This window comes from Wolffia australiana, chromosome 18 (assembly GCF_029677425.1).
Source record: "Wolffia australiana isolate 7733 chromosome 18, ASM2967742v1".
NCBI classification, from domain to species: domain Eukaryota; kingdom Viridiplantae; phylum Streptophyta; class Magnoliopsida; order Alismatales; family Araceae; genus Wolffia; species Wolffia australiana.
The window spans coordinates 4776963-4792047 of NC_135852.1; positions in this window are offsets into that span (position 1 = coordinate 4776963).

Here is a 15085-nt window from a genome sequence, read left to right on the forward strand (position 1 = left end):
GTGATGAAGGAATTTGTTCGACATTATTTTTTTTATGTTTTATTTTTTATTTATGTACTAACAGGCTACATGTTATAAGAGACCCATTTTTTTAAGTGACTTGGGACCCACCCTTTTCACTCTCTGTGGACTTTTAAGGCCCTATCACATTTAACATATATTAAGCTGTTTTGGCAAAAAACCCTAGCTAATAGAGCTTCAAGATAGGGAGCAGCACGAGAGGAAAAATAAGTTTGATGACAATTTGACATGCTACTAGAACAAAGCTAGTGCGCATGTTGCAACTCTCTCCGCTCAAGTAAGAACCTTCCTCCCTATTAGAGAAGCTCATGCAGTCCGCTGCGATTTTTTCGGCCGTTTTGCAAAATTTTTGGTTGCACAGTATATGTAGTTTGATGAACGGTGCAAATTTGTGAAAAGTTTTACATCATACACCACACGAATTCACACAGTCCCATTATTGTGATATTTAAAATTTGTTAAAGTATACATTTATAATATGCTGTGAAATTCATATTATAATACATACACATATCCATAAATTAATCATTGCTGTGAAATTCATATCATAATACATACACATATCAATAAATTAATCATTGTGGTGAAATTCATATTATAATGCATACACACATCCATAAATTAATCATTGTTGTGAAATTCATTTAATCATTATGAAATTAATTTCATAACTACTTATTAATTATAAGATAATTTGTATAATATAATTCAAACTTAGGGCATTAGGTTCAATATATTAAGAACATTAGGTGGTACGTGGGATCCTAGTATTAATAAAAAAACATTATTAAAAAATAAGATTTATAATTCTTTGATTCCACCAATAACTAGGCAATAGTTAAAATGTCGTTCAAACTTAGGGCATTCTATAAAATATTAATGAGGAAAACATTTGGGGACAATATAAATGAATGGAGAAATGTTTAGGAAAATAAAGTCAAATTGTTGAGGAATGTTGCTCAACAGTATACAAACATTATTAAAAAAGTTCAACATGCTAATCAACCCTTGGATTATTGTTTCTATCTTTATCATCTGTTGCTATCATTGTTGATATTGTCATTCCCTTGCCACCAACACTTCAATGTCATGACTAGCTCAATGCTCTCCACTGTCAACTTTGATCGCTTGTAGTTTATGACGGCAGGACCGATGGAGAAAAACTCTCTAAGGGCTCACTTGTTGCCGAAACAAAAAAGAACTCCTTCACAATTACTGCTAATCCTTGATATGAGTGCTCACCTGTGACCGTCCACCAATGTAATGATTCTACCTTGATAGGAGATGAGCTAATGTAGACATCTAGCTCATTCATTGTATCAGCAGTGGGTGTATGATCATTATCTAGCAACATTTCGGCAACAGCTTCATTGAAAAAAGCTGTAGTTGTTCATGCAGGATGAAAACATCCATAAGAAACTGAATCAACCATGTTTTGATCATTAGTAACCCCATGCGTAGTTAATAAATTACGCACATAACTTATGACTTCGTCGCGGTAGTCACGATCAATTAACCGTACCTTCATGGATGGATCAATGAGTGCAGCAATGGTGAAGGCTTGGTTGCGAGTGAGGTCGGTTGCATATTTAGTAAACTTGGTTTTCATTTCCAGACAAGCATTGTAAACAAAAGTTTGTTGTCGTGATGATATGACCAAGGTTAAATCTCTGATTCTGTTCTCAACACTATTGAGATGTCTCCTTGGACTCTTAGAAGAACAATTGGTTCATTTCCTATTGGTGGCTCTGATTGGCAAGCAAGGGCGGTGGCCATCACAAGGAGCTGCAATATCTGTGCAAAATCCTTGATCATCTGCCACTCTTCATCAACCAGCACAGGTTTCTTCAACACATTCACAACCATGACATCAAGAACATCCCTCTTCTCGACACTCGCGACAAGCATCTCATATGTTGGATTCCACCTTGTCGGACAGTCTAAGGGGACCTTTTCTCTGGGACAGTCTAAGGGGACAAGACCAAACTGCTTGCACAATGATACCTAGCGCTCATCACGTTGTGTATTGCAGTGTATTGCAGTGACAATGTATTGCAGTGACAATGTCCCCCAGCCGAGGTATTGCATCGCCCAATATAGATGAATTGAAGTCGTCATATGTGTTCAATTATTCACTGTCATTGACGCCAAAACTATAGTTATCATCCGAAATGACCTGCTCTGATGGTGCCTCCATCACCAGTAGTGAACTCAATATGGATTGGACTACAAGTTTGATGACATATGCCATGCATAAGATGTGCCTAGTTGTAGTCAAATGAGGGTTTAACGACTTTAATGCATCTTCTAGAATAATAATCATTTTCCTGTTATTTAATGAATTATTGGTGGTCATTGCACACACCTGCCTAAATACTTTAGAATGGTAAAAATGAAAAAACCAAAACTATTATTGATAATAATGTGATGCCTACGTTTGATTTCAATTCAAACTTTGTCAAAATTTGGAGGACACTAGCGCTCATGTTTTGCCCATTGTAAGGGCCTTTCAATTAACGTATCCAAAGCACACTCACATAGTTTACACTCTGTGTCTATCTTATGCACATCCACCCCTTAGAATGCAATATTGGTATCTGAAGTCTATGATGGAAATATATGTGGCCGGCAAGCCAATCACACATTCCACATCTCGTTCTATGTTCATTAATAGAACATATTCATTATAGTGCACGTGTGATGCGTATAATGAAGTCCATGAATACATGATCGGAATTGGTGAATTATGATGAGATCGTAATACGGAGATCATTGGTCTTTAAGCATGTGTTCTAAACATTCCAATTCGAAGGATACGCGAGAAGGACATCGAAGTATCCAGATAGAATAACACTATCTAGCCTCATTCATATGATGAGTATGGCCGGTCCCGTAGTCATTAGTATGGCGACACTAAGGATAGATAGTGGGTGCTCTTTAGAGGAAAGAGTTCACTGAATTGATCCATACGAATCCCTAAATGGTATTATACCGAACTAAGGAATTGACAACTAGGGATGGACGACGAAGAAATGGACGACTGGGTTGACGGGACAGACTACGGGTAGATGGACGACTAGGGATGGACGGCTACGGAATGGACGACTAAGGAATGGACGACGAAGGAATGGACGACTGGGTTGACGGGACAGACTACGGGTAGGTGGACGACTAGGGATGGATCAGATACTAGAGGGATAAAACAGCCACAGAAATCACATGGTCGAATTCGGACTTTAAAACCGATGAAAATCTGGTGGTGCAGCTCCGACCCTTATCGAGGGCGGGAGTACTGTCTTCCCTCACCGCGACGATGCCTAAGCATCGAAATCAATATCCGAATTCACGTCGCGAAGAAACACTCGAGAAAGAGAGAGACGAAGTGGAAATCCAAACCAAATCTAATTCTGACGGCGGTGGAAACTTCTCGAGAAAACACTAGACGGAGAACACTTTCGACACCAAAGAGTTCAGGTGTGCCTTGGCACCGTAGTGCGTGAAGAGGATGCAGGAAATTCCGATCGTGACGAGACTACGCAAATCTGGGCGTTGAGCGGCCCACTAGACGAGGAAGATTCTGGGCGTTCCAGTCGTTGAATGGCCCTGGTAGAGAGTAGACGTCGTTGTCGCAGCATCAGGCGTGGGCGAATACCCGTGCGCGCGAAGTCCGCGGAGGGCGTGCAGCGCACCGGGAGCGCGCGTAGCGCGCGTGGCTCAAAGCGTCGGACGGCGTCGACTGGCGCCGCCGGTGTCGAAGTCTTGCGGGGCGGCCTTGGCGGCCGTGGCAGGGGCGGCCTGGGCGGCCCTGGTTGGGGCGGCCTTGGCGGCCTGATAAGGTGAAAAATCACGTAAAATTACGTGGTCGTTGCGCTTTTTAGACTTATGCAATAAATTTATAATTCCCTTAATTACTAAATAAGAATATAGAGCAAGCAAGGGGTCGATCCGCAAGGAGGCAAAAATTCAGAATTTTCAAACAATTTTTATGAATCAAGTCAAGTAATTTTGAATTTTGCAATATTCAATTCAATTAATATTAAATAATATTCTTAAAATAATCAAAATTAAGTAAAACTTAATTTTGATTTCGGTCAGATAATTCCAGATGAGAATATTATTATTATTTTAAGCTCATAAAAATATAAATTATTAATTTCCCAATTTAATAAAATTTATAATAATTTTCAGAATTAAAATTGGGAAATTAATAATCAAGAAAGTGATTTTTGAATTGGAGTTCAAATTGGATGAATTTTTGGTTCAAATTTTATTTTTGGGTTTTTTATATATTAAAAAATAAAAACCGAAATCTAGAGAGAGAAAAAAATCAAATTAACCTAGAGAGAGAAAGTGAAGAAATTGGGGAAAGCCCCAATTTCGACCCTAAATTAAAAATGTAATGAAGCAGAAATGTCCTAAAATGATTAAGAATTAATTATCAAAAGTTAGATCTTGAATCCAAAGCAAAAAGAACTGCTGATGCATTCAAAACATGAATCTAGGGCATGTACATTTCGCCCATGCCAAGGCGTTTTCGAATCGTTCTAGAAGATGATCAAATACAATTCAGAAACTTACAAATTTGATAAAGAGATCCAGATCTGACGACTTACAGAATGCCTCCTGTGTCCTTCCTGGCCAATTGCTTGGGGAGAGCCTCCAAAAAGTGAATTTCGCCTTTTTTTCTGACCTCTATTTAAAGATCCAACAGTCCAGATTGTAGAGGAGGAAAAGACGAACCTGCCCTCAAAATTTCAGCCCAATCGGAGTTGTAGATCTCAAGATATCGCAATTTTAGTGAGATCAAATGTGGGCCGTTGGATCTCTTTTATTTTCTCTAAAAAATCGGAATTTCCTATTGGATGGGCTTGATTTTCTCGCTTTCCATGTTTCGGGACACGTGCACCCTCGTTGTCCGCGTCGGCTGCACTTTTTCGCTGCTTTTTAACTTTTCAAATCTCTCTCCTCCTATTAAATATCTTTTCTTCTCTCTCCTCTCTAGCCGCTCTACTCTCTCTCCTCTCTCTTCCGCTTTTCTCTCTCTCTCTCTTTTAATCACTCTATTTGACTTTTCCTATCTCTCTCCTCTCTTCTCTCCTTTCTTATTTAATTAATGTATCCCTTCATTCGCCCGAATTTCGGGCGAATGACGTGGATATTCATTTTAAATGCATTTAAAATGCAAAATAAATAATCAATATATTATTTAATTAAATTAAAATCATTTCTTGCCTAAATAATGGTCAGAAAAATTCAGAAAAATTCATAAAAATATGGGAAAATCTCAGAAAAATCAGGAGATGATTTACTGACCTTAAACCAAGCAAATAAAATCATGTAAAAATATTTCTTCACTGAAACAATGTCAAATTCCATGTAAAAAATGATAAAAAATATGAAATAATAGAAAAACGACATGTTAACTGATTTTAATGTATTTTATCATGATAACATGCAAATATGACCATTAAAACACATAAATAGAATGTATAATTTAGTAATTAAGTATATTAATTTGCATGTTATCACGGCCCTGGCAGGGGCGGCCTGGGCGGCCTTTGGAAGGTGAGAGAGAGGGAGAGAGAGAGTAAGAGAGAGAGAGGATGGAGAGAGAGGATGGAAAGGGAGGATGGAAGGTCAACGTCGCGAGGCGGCGGCGGTGGCGGCGGCGGCGGCGCTAGGGCTGGCGAGATAGGGAGGCCTGTGCAGTCCTCCAAGAAGAGTTAAAAACAAACTCAATTCTTGAAATATGACTGCCTAAGTGTTTCTTGAAAACAATGGTCTTTATATACAGGCCTTGGAGGAAAGAGGAAATGACGAGAAATTAGAGCGAGAAATTAAAGACGTGCTTCATGTCATGCCAAAGGGCAGTTGTTGATCTACCTCTATCGACGTGTCATGACACGCGTCGGGACGTGCGCGGGTGGAGACGTGTGTGATGTAGGTTGCAGTGTGTTCGTGGGGAGATGTTGACTTCGGTTGACTTCGTCGTTGTGTCCGTAGCGGAGATGTTGACCTTGGTTGATGGCGATGGCGCGTCCGGTGTCAAAGCATTGGCGTCCACGCCACCAGATCCGTACGAATCCCTGAATGGTATTATACCATACTGTCAATCAGGTTGATTTATGTCACGGTTGTGTAAGTGGTCCTTAGTCCTGACACACCAAAGACGTCTTGTGGACGGACAATTGTACTTTGGCTATGGCCAACGAGTCTCTAATCATGGGATTCTAAATGGTCTTAGTTCGGGTGCATCAAGAAGTACACGAAGGCGATTGAGTGGTCAAGATGGGATCGTCCACCCTCGGTATAAGAGGTGACAGCTCAAGGAAGACGATGCAGCAAAATCCTTGGCCAAGGCAATGAAATATCGGAGAAGAGTTCTCTGATGATTTCCGAATGCATTAGTACTAACTCGGATGACCGATTAGGGTTTGACAGTTGACCATACCCAAAGTTGTCCAAGGAGCGTCAAGTGGATGAGGGATTATACATACTCCTTGAGTGAGTCGATACACACTCCTTTGTATCTTCTAGGACATGAGGTGTAGCTTGGCGCCCCACGTGTCGGAGTCTCGACCTATCGATTGGGTTAAATCAATCTAACGTTAATTAATTTATATGATGATATAGTTAATTAATGTGGAAGGCCAATAAAGGTTATTGGGCCGCTTGAGTCGTTAACTCGACTGATACATGGGCCTAGAGGGTCACACGCAAATGGTCTTTTGAACGTTGGAAGATATACTTAAGTTTTGGGGGTTTTTATGAAAAATACCCACTTAGTATAAATAGGGGAAGGCCCTGAACAAAATTCACCCATACCAGAATTATTCAGGGGCCTTTCCCCTTCTTCTCCACTCTCCCCACACCCCCTCTCCATCCCTGATGTGATCGGGACGACGTAATGACGCCGATAGAGAAGGAATGGGGCTCGTCAACGAGAAGGAGGAGATCCAACGTGCTGAGGACCGCGTGGATACGTCTAGAGGCTGCACACTTGAGTAACTCGACTCGTCTCGCTCCGGGATCGAAGAAATCACGAATGAGATTCGTGCAAAGGTACTTCATTTAATGGTTTTTGTCGATGCCGTTTGATTCGCAAAAGTCGTCCGCTGCACATCGTTTTGTTCTGTTCATCCAAATCTAGGTTTCTAGAACCTAACAGTCTACGTGTCACGTGTTAGTTCACGGTATGTTTTTTTTAATGTCCTTGTAAAGTGCATGTGCTTTTTCTTTGATAGGATGCACTAATGGGGTAGATACCCTTTCCTATGCGACATAATAGAGAAGTCTTATGAAGTACTTCTTCATAATACTTGCCCACGGTGAATTGGACAAACAGATGAAGCGCACAAGCTCTTATTTTGTATTCACTATCGTATGACCAGTATAATACTACTTCATACTACTTGAACACTTTTCGTTGAACCCTTTCCATATGTCTCTAGAGAAGAGTGTTTCTTAGATATTTATTGTGGTCTACAACTACACCACATAAGTTGCACTTGAATTTCTGTCATCCCACAGATGTGTAGTACCGTAGCGCATCCCATGCATTATGATGGCGTGACGCAGCCCGAGGCCCCAGTATCATCTTCGGAGACGTCAACCTTGTCAACGACATCACTGCCAGTTTGCCTCTAGCCCGCACGGCAAGCTAAAGCGACGACGCGCACGCCCGGATTCAAATATCTTGGGTAACATGCCCTTTATCGTCTTTTCCTTCGTTGTTTCGTTCGGACTTCATTGGTGTGTCTTCTTTTTTTCCCATCATTTTTATCTTCATTTTGCACCTCTTTATCTCACCTTGCCGCTATAGTGAGGGGAAATCCAACCTATAAGGATTCCCCCTCCACCACCACAAAAAGGGGTAGACAACTCCCTTATTCCTCACCCTTATCTTTTTCCTTTTTCTTCCCCCTTCTTTTCTTTCTTCCCTTTCTTTTATTTTCTTTTGTGGGCTTAGGCCTTTTATGTTAAGGCCCATCCAATTCCCCCCCTATAAAAGGGACAGGATGGCTCCCTAAAAACTTACCTCTCATTTTTTTGAGTAATTTTTTCAAAGAGAATTGTTAGAACGAGAAGGTCGCCGCTCACAATCAAGAAGGGAAGAGAAGGAGAAGGAAGGGAGCAGGAAGAGAAGGAGGAGAAGGGAGCAGGGAAGACCGCAGCGCCGCCAGCTACCCGTCGGCGCCGACAGATTCCCACGTGCGTCGAGGCTGCCTGTGCGTGCGTGCAATGCTGGGCCAGTTAGACGCGATCGTCCGCGCGCGCGACGCTGCGGCCCAGCTGGTCGCTGTCGCCTGCTCGCCAAGTGCTCCCGGCGCGTGTTACCACGGGGCAGTTGCCTGCCGCTTCCCGTCCCGCGCGCGGCGAGGCTGCCACCTGCGCACGACTCTGCGGGACGCACCCTGCCGCCACCCATCTCGTGTGCGCCGATGCTGTCCCTCGCGGTCGACGCCGCGGGGTCGCCTTCTCCCATCTCGCGCCTGTGCGCCCGGCGCTACCGCCCGCGCGCGACGCCGTGCAATTGCCAGCCACCTCCGCTCTGCATCTGTAATTGCGCCCTCGCGCCTGCAGACGGTACTTCACACTCCCCTCGCACAGTAAGCCCCCGAGCGTTCGAACAGTCGACCGGCTGCCACCTGACGTGGCCGCCTATGCCAACCTGCCGTGCCCGTCATCCCGGCCATCAACTGCGCTCGTGCTCATCGACGTCAACGGTTCCCCCCCCCTCGCAGCACTAGGGCGATGCACGAAGCTGTAATTGACGCCCGCCAAGCCTCGAAGAGGTACGCCTACTCGGCCCCGTCTCCACCGCGCTCGTGTTAGACGTAGGTGAGCAGGACAGGATGAGTGAAAACACGTGAATTACAAGTGTCCTACCTGTTTGGTACGAGTCGGGCTTGCCCGTCCCGTGCGAGAAAAACCCGGCGGGGAAAAACTCGTTCGGCGCCGTACAGTCCTTGACCCCCTCGGACGTGGTTCGGAAGGTCCAACCCTACCACCGGGCGACTCCGTCAACTTCCCGAGTGTCATTCCCTAGTGTTAGTCGGCACTTGCATGTACAAAAAGTAGGCGCATTCTCGCATTCCAGCATAGGTCCCAGCCGTTAGAGTTTCGTGTCGAACGACGCCCCTGGACGTAGTCTGATACCGTCGACTTATCAACACCGAGTCATCCCACTTGGTGACGATCAGACGACGTCCCGACGATGTCCTGCATCACATTAAGATGGGGTTTTTATTGTTTCTTGTCTGGGCTACTACCATTTAATTCATCCTCCACAGACATTACTAAAAACTCCTGAGTCATGTGAGGATTCACCGAGTTCCACCCTATCAGTTTTATGTAATATGAAATGAGTGTAGATGCAAGGGGGAACTCTATGCCAGTAATGGGAAAAAAGAGATGGGTAAAGCATCTGGGAAGAGGTCATTTCAGGAACTCTTCCCCCAAGATTTGTTTATCCATGGAGGAGGGGGTAACTCCTTTCTCCATGATACTTATTCGATAATTTTCTACTCTAAAGTAATAGTCATTCACAATAAAAAATTCAAAAGTCTGACAATTCAAAATTCCAAAAATTAAAAAAATTGATAATTCGTTGTGAAATGAGACATCTCATTTTACTGATTTTATTCACCTTGTTACAGTTGAGACATCTGACTAAAATCAGATCTCTTGACTGAAACAAGATCAATGGATTTCATTTCTCCTGTTATAGTCCAAAGATCTGATTAAAAGCAGATCTCTCGATTGTAACAAGATGATAAGATGCGGCCACCTCATTACAGTTCAGACCTCTGATTTTAATCAGATGTCTCAACTGTAATAAACATTTTATTTCATCATATTTTCATAATAGCATGAGAGTTATCAGATTAAACATTCATTCATCTTTAAAGTCAACTATAATAAGACGTGTAAGTCAAAAAAATTGAAGCATCAGTTTAGAACATTAGGAGGATGAAAGCTCTTACTAAGGTGAATTAAACAGAGAATGAGTTATGAAAAGCAGTAAGAAAAATGGCATCTGATTAGACCAAGAGAGCTTATCTAATCATCACTAAGTATGTTTCGACATATTTAGCTGAACTACAAAAAAATCTTATAGATTCAGCTTGATAAGAATGGAAGGATTTCTGGGGCTGATATCTGGACATACTTGCTTGGAAGATTTTTTCTACCGAATTAATGACCCTGAGAAGAATTTCCACTGTTTATACTTACTGTTTGCATCCCCCTGCAAGGCATATTTGTTCCTAATTCAGACGTAGTCTCTTATTGTTGCATTAAATCATTTAAAGGCATATAAAATCCCTTTCAGATACATTAATATGAACTTACATAATTTGGAAGGTTATATAATGTTAGAAATTAGGAAAATATGAATCATTCCATTATCTTAACCAAGCCAAATGCTACAAGCTGGACAAAGTGGAAGATAGAGAGGAATATCTAACAACCAGAAGACCCATGGATATTGTTGGAATTAGTGAAGAAGAATAGGCAAGTCCCTATGACAATAAAATTTAGTTTATGTACATATTTTTCTTTTATTTTTTTTGCTCAATGGACATCACTTTGGTTGCATTGTATTATTCTATTTTAGAATTTTCAACCAAGCAGGATAGAATGGATAATAGAATAGGCGAATGAGATTTTGGTAGTTTTAGCTGCAAGAGAATGATCCAATTATCAAATGAATAAGATAAATGCCCTTCTTGAAAATGGCCAAAATTAATACATAATCTAACCTGAAAACGGCAGCAATAATCTAATCTGATTCAACCAGCAACAGAGTTCTCCCTAAAACTTAGTACGCTTTGCGAGGCCATTCAATCCGCTAGAGAAAGTTTGTTGAATACACCAGACATGGAGAGGCGCCGCCACATTTCTTAGTACTTCTATATATTTGAAAGCTGAAAAAAAAATTGCACGAAATCGCACATTCGTACCGCATAAGGCCTTGCTCGATAGCCAGTGAAAAATACCCAGGAAGTGTTCGATGTGTGGTCTAGAAAATCGATCCAGACCACACATTGCACTCTTTTTGCATCAGTTACATGAAAGGACCATTCCTTCTCTCAATTCTAATATCTCTCTCACTAGAGGACTTGTTGTGTGAAGAGGCATTCTGAAATATGGAATGGAAGACCAGAATTATACCTCTACTACTATGGACATCATATATCAAGACATGGTCATGATTATGCTCTCTGATATCAAGATAATGTTTAGTTGGCCTCATGCATATCAATGGTGGAAGCTATTGAAGTTATCTTTGGAGGCTAGATACCTTGGAAACCACCTTGTGGAGGAACTTGTAACTCCAAGAGATTCACAGTATAAAGTATGGAATTTTCTGGAGTTCCTTATCCATTAATGGCTTATGGGTTCCATAGCCCCTGATGTAGTGGACTATTGTCTCTATGTGGAATCGATTAAGCAGATGTGGGAAGATATTATCTAGAGTTTTTTGCAAAGCAGCATATGGATTGGAGAATGTATGAGCTTAATGCACAAGGTGTTCATCTAAAGCAAGGGGAACCGATCATCACTATTTGTAACAGACAATTGAAGGGAATTTGGAGAGAAATGTACCATTACTGGCCAATTGAAAATCCCCCATGCAAGGAAAGAAAATACATTCTTAAGCAAAGAGCATTTGCCTCTCTCATGGGTTTTAATCCTGAATATGGAGGTGTCATAAGTCAGATTCTTCATCTTGAGCAGCTTCCAGACTTTGGAGGTTGTTGGGAGGCTCATGGACAATGATAAGAGGCTGAAGCTTACTCTAGATTCACTAGGTCCAGGTAGAATGTCAGAGCATTCTTTACTAAGAAATATGATACTTGATAATCTCAAATTTAGGGTTAAAATTCGTCGTTGGTTATTGAGATTATTCAATAAAAATATATTTAAGCATACTAAAAAATACATAGTTAGAGATGAGTACGGATCGTGTCCACAGGGAACGATGATTAAGGAATTACTTTCTTAGAATAGTGGTGATCAGCGAGAGGATCAATGGAAACAAGATTCGAGGACTGAGCTAGTGATAGTGATTAAACATACATAAGTTATAAGTTAATTTTAACTAAAATAAAAGAGTAAATGTACTGGATGGACATGAGGATGGACGATGGTATCAATGATGATAATGAGTGAATTTGGAGTGGTATGCTGGCAAGGATAAAGCGACAAGAAAATAGAGTAAAATGAGAGTGAAAGTACGATTAGAAACCCTAATTATGTTAACTATAGCGACGGGAAAGAGACACCGTAAAGCGAAGACACTTACCATAGATCCTTATGTTCTGCCAGGATCACGGCAATTTACGAACGCCGGTAAGATCTCCCTCTTCTCTAATGCTTCTTCCCACACACTCAGAACGCCAAGAACACTCTTGATGGATCTCAAAACTCACTATCTTTCAATCAGCCCACAAAAGTAGAAGCAAGTTCAAGATGAATTTCACAATGATCCAGACCTCTATTTATAGATCAGAAGGATGGATAGAAAGAGGAGGGGAGACAAAGCAACGCTGAAAATTTCAGCTAAATCGGAGTTGTAGATCAAAAGTTATGGCCATTTGAAGTTGGAGCAATCTTACCCATTGATATTTTCTCTCTCCTCATCATCATCCTTGTTTTTCGACCCCAGTAAGAAGTCAAAACGCCTTATCTTACGTGCTTTTTGGTCTTCCGCACACATTTATCTTTTTGCACACACGTGCTCCTAGCAGGAAGAAAAGGACAAAGAAAGAGAAAAGAAAGAGAAAAAAGCATTTTAAAAAAGTTACTTTTCGAGGCTCACGTGGTGGCGCATCAGCGCACGCCACGTCATTCTCTCTCTCTCTCTCTCTCTCTCTCTCTCTCTCTCTCTTTTCTTCTTCTTTAGTTTTATTATTATTATTATTTTTTTTCTTTAATCACTTGGATGCAATCGCACCACGTCACCTCGGCGCTAACTAAAATAAAAATCTTTTAATAATGACAGCAATCATCGCTTCGCAAATCGTGAAGTAATGATTGCCTCATTAATGATTGGCTGCCGCCAATCATTAACTAAACTAATGATTGGCTGGCACCAATCATCATAAAATGATCTGATTTGTCGCCGCTCGACAAATCGAACCACGACACGTGGCGGGGCGAAATAAAAAAACTAAAAAACTAAAAAACTTTAAAAACTTAAAAAATTCATATAAAATAAAATGAGCATCCAAAAAATACATATAAATATATATTGTGACTAAGAAAAATCGTATCTTTCCAAATTTAATGTCGATAATTCCATAAAAATCATATTGTGTCTCAAAGATTATATTCTTTTAGAATATGTTGTTAGAAAAATCCCAAAAAAATATAAAAAATTTAGAAATTTGTTCTGAAAATATATTTAATCATTTTAAGCTTAATAACATGGAAATATGAGTAATTTAATGCAGAAAAATATGTAAATATAATCATAAAAGGCACTAGAAATGCATGTTATCAATACTAAGACTATTCATGGAGACCCTACTAGAATATATCTACATGGTGGAAACTCAAACCAAAAATAGATGCAGAAGGAGAATCCAGGGACACTCTCTTGCATGCTTATTGTGAGATGTAGAATCACACTAAGGATAATCATCGGAAATTCGCCAACAAGAAACATCAGCAGAAGTGGAAGCCTCAATAATACATGAAATCATATGTAGCAGCCTCAGATACTAAATAAATGGGATAGACTTCTCGTGAAAACAATCAAGTGAACGTAAAAGTACAAGGCATAGGAGAAAATATTCATGCAATGAGAGGCAAAGGTGAGTCGCCTTAAAATAATTATTGGATTCTACATCCTTGGTTCATTCAAGTAAAACTTTGGTACTTCTGGTAGTGACGCTTTTTCTAAATCTTAGTGAAAGCACATGGGTCCTAGATACTAGGGCAACTGACCATATGACCTCCCCAGATCAGAATCAGTTTGCACCGTATCTACCTGTCAGTGGACTACACAAGGTAATCACGGCTAATGGTGGGTTTTTTTATTATTGCTGGAATTGGGAGTATCAATCTTGATATTGGTGTAGTCATGAGGGTGTTACACTTACCTGGCCTTAGGTCCAGATTGATTTCATTACCGAAGTTAGTTGATGACAATGGATGGAGGTTTGTTCTTGAAAATAATGGCTTTTTTCTCTCTGACAAGGTAATTGGGAAGATGACTTCACTATATAGGAGGAAAGATGACCTACTACTCCTCGAAGGCTTCTCTGTCACTTGCCTCTCCTTTGTCACACTTCTTCATACCATGGATTTTGTTGTGATGCCACCTATGCGCATGGGCCATTCCTTTCGCATGGGCTATCCCTTTTTTGAGTTACTCAAACTATGTTTTCATGTAAATATTTGTGGTCGGTGATATATGGAAATATCATGCATAATCATAAATGTACTCACCTAATGTCCATAGTTTCATGTTATCATGTTTTAAACTGATTAATATTGCCTATAGTGTAAATTTATCATTTTTCTAGATTTTTTTGAAATTTTACAGATTAGTTTGACGTTAGATTCATGAAGTAATTAATTTTAGAGCAAAGCCTACTTATTTATAATTACTAATGGTGTTTCCTGATTTTTTTGAAAATTTTTCCACATTTTCTCACTTGTTCCAACATCAGATTCGTAGAGAGATTTCTTTCTTAACGGAGAAGGCAAGATGAGTTGTCAACAGCTGGAGGAGAGAGAAAATGAAGAATTTAGATGGCTATGATTCACAAAAATTGAAACCTTGATATCTCGAGATCCAACCATCAGATCGACCTGAAATTTTGAGGGTAGTTTTTTATTTTCCCCCTCTTTCCATCTAGCAGATGGATTTGTAAAATAATTTTGGGAAGGGGGGAAAACCACTTCAAACTTGCCCCAACCCTAGTTGGCCAGGAAGGACACAACAAGTTTTTGAAGTCTTTTTTTTGTAGCTCTTGATCTTCTTCTTGTTTTTTTATTAAGCTTCAAACATGGGTGAAATAAGATCCATAAGGGGTAGGGTCAAGCCCTT